The sequence below is a fragment of the Bubalus kerabau genome, chromosome 1, assembly GCF_029407905.1.
Source record: "Bubalus kerabau isolate K-KA32 ecotype Philippines breed swamp buffalo chromosome 1, PCC_UOA_SB_1v2, whole genome shotgun sequence".
Taxonomy (NCBI): domain Eukaryota; kingdom Metazoa; phylum Chordata; class Mammalia; order Artiodactyla; family Bovidae; genus Bubalus; species Bubalus kerabau.
This window is the reverse complement of record NC_073624.1, coordinates 92,232,085-92,240,341: the sequence shown is the minus strand read 5'-3', so window position 1 is coordinate 92,240,341 and position 8,257 is coordinate 92,232,085.

Sequence of the window (8,257 nt, the reverse complement as noted above, 5' to 3'; positions counted from 1 at the left end):
GCTTTGGAAATTGACTGACTATGAGTAAGTTGTGTTTTTTTTTTAATGTGCAGTGGGCTGTGACTTCTCAGCATTCATCACCCATAGAGAGGAAATCTAACAAGTTTTGTAAATATGAGAACATTTTGAATATTAAATTTAACAGAATAATGAAACTGACAATATTATGTTTTTTGTTGTTGTTCAGTTACTCAGTCGTGTCCGACTCTTTGTGACCCCATGGACTGCAGCACACCAGGCTTCCCTGTCCTTCACCATCTCCTGGAGCTTGCTCAAACTCATGTCCAGAGTCAGTGATGCCATCTCATCCTCTGTCACCCCCTTCTCCTGCCTTCAATCTTTCCCAGCATCAGGGTCTTTTCCAATGAGTCAGTTCTTCGCATCAGGTGGCCAAAGTATTGGAGTTTCAGCCTCAGCATCAGTCCTTCTAATGAATATTCAGGATTGATTTCCTTTAGGATTGACTGGCTTGATCTCCTTGCAGTCCAAGGGACTCTCAAGAGTCTTCTCCAATACCACAGTTCAAAAGCATCAGTTCTTTGGCGTTCAGCCTTCCTTATGCTACAACTCTCATATCCATACATGACTACTGGAAAAACCATAGCTTTGACTAGATGGACCTTTATTGGCAAAGTAACGTCTCTGCTTTTTAATATGCTGTCTAGGTTTGTCATAGCTTTTCTTCCAAGGAGCGGACATCTTTTAATTTCAAGGCTGTAGTCACCATCTGCAGTGATTTTGGAGCCCAAGAAAATAAAGTCCGTCACTGTTTCCATTGTTTCCACATCTATTTACCATGAAGTGATGGGACTGGATGCCATGATCTTCGTTTTTTGAATCTTGAGTTTTAAGCCAGCTTTTTCACTCTCTCTCACTTTCATCAAAAGGCTCTTTACTTCCTCTTTGCTTTCTGCCGTAAGGGTGGTGTCATATGAATATCTGAGGTTATTGATATTTCTCCCTGCAATCTTGATTCCAGCTTGTGCTTCATCCAGCCCAGCATTTTGCATGATGTACTCTGCATATAAGTTAAATAAGCAGGGTGACAATATACAGCCTTGACATACTCCTTTCCCAGTTTGGAACCAGTCCATTGTTCCATGTCCGGTTCTAACTGTTGCTTCTTGACCTGCATACAGATTTCTCAGGAGGCAGGTCAGGTGGTCTGGTATTCCCAACTCTTTAAGAATTTTCCTGTTTGTTGTGACTCATACAGTCAAAGGTTTTAGCGTAGTCAATAAAGCAGAAGTAGATGTTTTTCCAGAACTCTCTGGTTTTTTCGATGATCCAATGGATGCTGGCAATTTGATCTCTGGTTCCTCTGCCTTTTCTAAATCCAGCTTGAACATCTGGAAGTTCTCAGTTCACATACTGTTGAAGCCTGGCCTGGAGGATTTTGAACATTATATAAACATTTAATTACATGTTTTTTATATTTTTGTGCCAATGACTTTACTCCCTCGACATGCGGGATCTTAGTTCCCAACCAGGGATTGAACCTGTGCTCCTTGCCCTGGAAGCACAGAGTCCTAACCACTGGACCACCAGGGAAGCCCCACCAATGGCATTTTTAAAGGTTTCACATGTTTTCATAGGCTCTTGGCACTGTGCTTAAGGTGCCTGGCAGCCAAACCCGCTCTGGTGATGGAGGACTTTGACTTTTTGGATGTCTTCTCTCAAGCTCTCAGAGTATCTCATAGAGGCTGTGAAGCCAAGAGGATTGCAACCAAGGAGATATATAGATATAGTGTATGATGTTTTTCTGGTATGAGGTTCTTTAATATTATACAAGAGCCTCATTTTTTTTTGCAGAGCAAAGTTGATGTATTCGATCAAATAAGATATTGCCTTCGCCCTCAAAAAAACAAAAACAGGAAAGCCAAAATATGAGAAGTAATACTGCTTGGCATATTTCTTGAAGCCAGATTTGGGAGTTGGCCATAGCTCTGCTTGCATGGCCCATAGTCTCAGGGGTCTCCAGGATGAGGGGTCAACACTAAGGTGGAAGGTGACATGAGAGAAGGGTCTACTTTAGCCCTAACTGTGGCCTTCAAGGAGGTGTTGATGAAGTGAAAAGGACAGAAACCATTTGTAAACAATCAAGACAAAGAGCCAGGGAGGGGAAAGCCAGGTGGGATCTGGTATGTCCCATGTGATGGGGAGGCTAACTTAGAAAAAGTCAGATAAAGGATGACTATGATTCTATTGTTGGAGGAGTCGTCTTCTCCAAAAAAAAATGTGAGCATGGCTAAGACTGGTCTAGTGGAAAAGGTGGACAACATGTGTGAACAGATGGTGAATCTGAGCAGAGATAGGAAAGTGTGTAAAAAAATGGAAATGCTAAAAGTGAAAACTGTAATATCAGAGATGAAGAATTCCTTTGGCCAGTTAATCAAGCTGGACAAAAGCAGAGGAAAAAAAATCTGTGAGCTTGAAGCCAGGTCGGGAGAAATTTAAACAAACTGTAACTCTAAGTTAAGGAACTGAGCAAACCCAAAGCTAATCACCAAGATATGTAGGACAATGACAAGTGCTCTGACAGACATGATTGAAATCCCAGAAAAAGGGAGACAGAATGGGGCAGAAGAAAAAAAAAAAAAAAGAATTAAAAAAAAAAAAAAAAAGAATGGGCAGAAGAAATATTTGAAGAGAGAACCACTGAGAATTTCCCAAATTAATGAAAGAAAACCAACCACAGATCCAAGAATGTCAGAGAACCCCAAACAGGATAAAGAAAAACACACCTAAGTACAGCTTAGTCTAATTGCTGAAACCAAAGATAAGAGAACATTTTGAAGGCAGACAGAAACAAAAACAAATTATATAGAAAAGTAAGAAAGAAGTCTTCTCATCAGAGACTGTGCCAGTCAGATGGTTCCTGAGGTCCAGCCGTATCCCTTATAAGTCCACAAGATAACCCAGTGTATTCCAGGACGTTCCCTGTCTAGGGGCTGATATTAGCTTAGGTGGGTTTCAGTTACCTGCAGAAACAGTAATGGGCTGGAACTAGCAGTGTCTCAGCTGAGCAGCGTCCTCCAGGGCATGGGCCCCACTTCTCCACAGTGCCCAGCGCCCTCCTCTATACACACCTGGCCCTGAGCTGGCTGGTGATCCTTAAAGACTCCTTAATGTCTGTGAGTTGGGAGGAGGCAGAGAAGGAGAGAAGATTGATACACTAGTCAACGGGTCTGAATGCCCCTCAAAGAAGGCCCTGGGATATGACTATTGCATCAAATTCTTTCCACAAAGGTGACCCAACCTGGAACAACCAAAGCCAAAGGCCCGCTGGTATACCTGTCAGGGCTCTGCTGAGGGCATGGTCATTGCTATTGGCAGTAATGTCTGTGGGGGCAGGAGCAGCTGCCAGTATTTCAGGGTTGCCAGGGTGGTCGAGAAGATTCAGGTTTCTTCTCCCATGCCCCTCATTCTAAGAGTCCCTGTGTAGACCTTTGTCGTCTCACTTTCCAGAAGTTCCTTTACTACAGGAGCCACAAGGAGGCAGCAGAGTGCTTGTTTAAGGGCCTCGGCTGTCCCAGATAGGGAGAGGACCGAGCTGTATGGGAGCTGCTGAAGGACGGACACAGCCAAAGCTGGGTGGAGTTCATCTGAGAAGGTGCTTGGCTGAGTGAGAAGAGTAAATACGATCAATGTAGGGAGAGAGACAAGGGATTCCAGACCCATCCTTTGGACATCTGGATCCATTCCTGGTGGCTTCAGCCTAGGGCACTTGATTCACTCACCCCCAGCAGGTTCCCCAGCTTTGCAGTTCAGAGATCTGTCCTTATAAATGATACTTCAGTTCAGTTCAGTTCAGTCGCTCAGTCATGTCCGACTCTTTGCGACCCCATGAATCGCAGCACACCAGGCCTCCCTGTCCATCACCAACTCCCGGAGTTCACTCAAACTCACGTCCATTGAGTCGGTGATGCCATCCAGCCATCTCAACTGTCGTCCCCTTTTCCTCCTGCCCCCAATCCCTCCCAGCATCAGAGTATTTTCCAGTGAGTCAACTCTTCACATGAGGTGGCCAAAGTACTGGAGTTTCAGCTTTAGCATCATTCCTTCCAAAGAAATCCCAGGGCTGATCTCCTTCAGAATGGACTGGTTGGATGTCCTTGCAGGTCCAAGGAACTCTCAAGAGTCTTCTCCAACACCACAGTTCAAAAGCATCAATTCTTCAGCGCTCAGCTTTCTTCACAGTCCAACTCTCACATCCATACATGACCACTGGAAAAACCATAGCCTTGACTAGACAGACCTTTGTTGGCAAAGTAACGTCTCTGCTTTTGAATATGCTCTCTAGGTTGGTCATAACTTTTCTTCCAAGGAGTAAGCGTCTTTTAATTTCATGGCTGCAATCACCATCTGCAGTGACTTCAGGTAACTATTTTTTAGGAATTCTGCCAGGAGGCCCTTCCTGAAGACTTCCTCAAATATGTATCACATCCTCATTCATTCAACAAATATCTATTGGGTACCTAATAGGAGGCACTGTTGAAAGCATTGGGATATAGTGCTAGAGAAAAGAGTTTGTTTTTTTAAAGTGATTTCCCAGAACTTTTATTGGGCAAAAATAGACAAAAAATTAGTAAAATACACAGTATGTCAGATGGTAAAAGATGCTACGCTGCTGCTGCTGCTAAGTCGCTTCAGTCGTGTCCAACTCTGTGCAACCCCATAGAGGGCAGCCTACCAGGCTCCTCTGTCCCTGGGATTCTCCAGGCAAGAACACTGGAGTGGGCTGCCATTTCCTTCTCCATTGAGATGATGAAGAAACACAAATTTCAGCAGAGGAGTAGGAGTGAAAAGTGTCACTCGACCTCCAGGGCATTCCTGAGATTACCATTTATTTATTTTTTTTTTAATTTAATTTTATTTTATTTTTAAACTGAGATTACCATTTAAAATGGGGCGTGTCAGGCCTCACTGAGTTGACATTTGTGTAAAGACTTGGAGATGAAGAAGCAAGCTGTGAGGAAGGGCGCGCAGGCAAAGGAAACAGCCTGAAGTGGGAGCATGCCTGGCATACTAGAGGAATGGCCAGGTCTCCCGTGTGACTGGTGCCAGGTGAGTGAGGGGAGGAGAGTAGCGTGGAAAGTGCTGGAGAATGACTGGAGGACAGGTCACTTAAGGCCTTGTAGGCCACTGTAAGGACGCTTTGTTTTTCACCCTGAAAGAATAGGAGCCATTTTAACTCTGAATAAAATGGGAACCACTGCAGAATTCCAAGCAGAGATGACATAATTGGATCCACCCTTCCAGAACCTCACCCTGGCCACAGGGATGGGAACAGACTGCAGGCGTGGAGGGGAAAACTGACGATTCCCTTTCTATTCAGGAAAGTTTAGTAAAGGAACTCAAATGCTACTCCTCTACCAAAATGCTTCTTCTGATCCTCCGTAAGGTGCCCCCTTCTCCTGGAGGTCCTCTCCATCTTTGCTGATGCATCTCTTCCAGCACTGGTCAGTTTTGTCTTTGTTCTAGAACTTTTTTTTTTCTTTTAGTATTTATTTATTTGTCTTAGTTGTGGCATGCATGATCTTTAGTTGCCACATGTGGGATCTAGTTCCCTGGCTAGGAACCGAACCTGGGGCCCCCTACATTGAGAAGGCAGAGTCTTAGCCACTCTTCCTTAATTGAGCTGCCTTGCTCTTGCCGCTGAGGCCTCTTCCAGGCTGCATTTCTGCCTGGAGAGCCACATCTCTTTGTGTTAAATGCTTAACCACCATGACAGTCCTAATTCGGTCTCTTAACCATACTACATGACATAGCTTGTCAATGACCTACTAAAGCAGCCTGTCAGAGCTGGCAGCAAGCACGTGCAAAACATTGTTTGCCAAAGCTATTGCCTCTGGAGGCTACTGGGAGCAAATTAAATGAGTAATTATTGAGTCCCTAAACATTTATTGAGCACCCACTGTGATGTTATGCTCTATACCAAGCTATAAGAGTATAAAAGTCAATTAAACAAACTTCTAAGGAGCTTACTGCAAAAATAGGATACAGGCTATATGCAAAGCACCAGAGTAATAAAAATATGTAGAAATAGGTCCTTGTCCTCCTAAGGACTTACCATCCACTCATCACTCATTGAGCGATTACTTAATGCACTGTGCTAAGGCTGGATGTGTAATGATGACACTGAGACACAATCTCTTTTCACATCCACTGTGGAGACACAGTAGTAAATGGTGGGGATCTAGCTATGTAAACACAGGGTCACTCAGAGTCGGACCCGACTGAAGCGACTTAGCAGCAGCTCCATAACAAACACAAACACAGTACAGATGCAAAGTCAAAAGGAGAACAAAAGAAAAGCACGTTCACTGCGGAGTCTGGAAAGGCCCTCAGGGCTATGTGGGATTTCAATAGAAAGCTGAAGGATGCATAGAACTAACACAGGTGGCAGGGGTGGAGGACTCCAGGGGAATACAAGGGATTAGAATATTATAAACATAGAGCATGTTTAAGGACCAGAAAGTGGTCGACATGGCTGTAGTTCATCAGTAACAAGCCAGATATTACAGGAGCTAAGCTGGGCTGAGATTGGGTTTGGATGAGCTTGAAGGTCAAGCTGATGATCTTCCTCAGCAGGCAGTGGAGAGCCATGGATGATTTTCAAGGAAAGGAGTGATGTTACTAGACCTGTGCTGTAGAGAGGCAGGTGTGGCAACATGGAGAAGTTGGAGAATGGATGCAAGGAGACGAGTTAGAGGACTAGTAATGAAGTAAAGGCCCAGCTTTGATTGCATTTACTTATTTGTGCCCGTATTTGTTCACAGACATCTCAATATGTGCAAAATCTTACATTGACTGAAGGTAGGGGTGGAGCAGACAGGGAGAAAAATAAAAATAAGACCTAGTTTATGTCCTTAAGGATATTTTAACCAAGTGAGAGACATGGACCACTGAAATGCTACCAAAATCTTCCCTTGTTTCTGTCATGTGACACTTGGCTTCCCTCCTGTTCCCCACACCCCTGGCTCTTGTGGGAGTTCATGATCTGCCTGTAAGCCAGGGGTTACTCCAGTGCCCAGACTCCTCTTCTCATGCCTCAGGACATCCCAGGATGACTTCATCCTCCCTTATGGCTTCAAACATCAGCTCTATGTTGATGATTCCCAGATGATTCTCCTCTGAGTCCTAGAGCTGTATGCCCAAACACCCAACTGAGAATCTCAACTGGTTGCCCACTGGCACCTCCAACTCAATTCATCTGAATACGTGCTAAGTCACTTCAGTCATGTCCAGCTCTTTGCGACCCCATGGACTGTACCTAGCCTGCCAGGCTTTGTGTCCGTGGGATTCTCCAGGCAAGAATACTAGAGTGGGTTGCCGTGCCTCCTCCAGGGGATCTTCCTGACTCAGGGATTGAACCCGAGTCGCTTACATCTCCTGCTATAGCAGGTGAGTTCTTGACAGCTAGTGCCCCGTGGAAACCCATATGCAAGTATATTGGGTCAGAAATTATATTCATTTGTAATTTTGGCAAGTACTGACAATTTACAGTTCTACTAGTAACACATTAGAGGGCCTCTTTCTCCATAACCATGCCAAGGGCATATTGTCAAACATTTGAATTTTTGCCTATCTATAGGTGAAAAATGATATTGAAATGTAGTTTCAATTTTCTTGTGTGTGAAGTTCAGCATCTTTTCATATGTCTAAGAGCCATTTATCTTTCCTTTTATGTTAACCATCCTATTTTGTTCTTGTGTTTTTGTTCTTTCTCATATTGATTTGAAAGGATTTTGTATATATTAAGCAAATTAGTCCTTTTGTCTATGATATGAGCTGCAAACATTTCCCTCAGTTTGCCATTTGTCTCAGTTTATGGTGTTTTTTGCTCTGCACAAATTATAGATTTTTATGTTGACAGAATTGTCTTTTTTTATGCTTTGGAATTTTGTGCTATTATATTTTCTCTGCTGTGACATATAAATTTATAATTTTACTATTTTACATTTATTTAAACACAATTGACTCATATAGATTTATTTTAGTGTGAGGAATAGAGATACTTTTTTTTTTTCAGGCGGCTACACAATTGTCTCAATACCACTTACCATATAATCCATCTTTCCCCTACTGATAGGCAATGCCACCTTTATTACATGCTAACATTTTAAATGTCTTGCGCCTATTTCTGGACTCTTTGTTCTCTTGATCAAATTGCCTATGCTTATGCTAGTGTCCTCTGGATTTTACTATTTTAGCTCTTATTGGTTTAATATCCAATAGAGCTATTCCTCTTTGA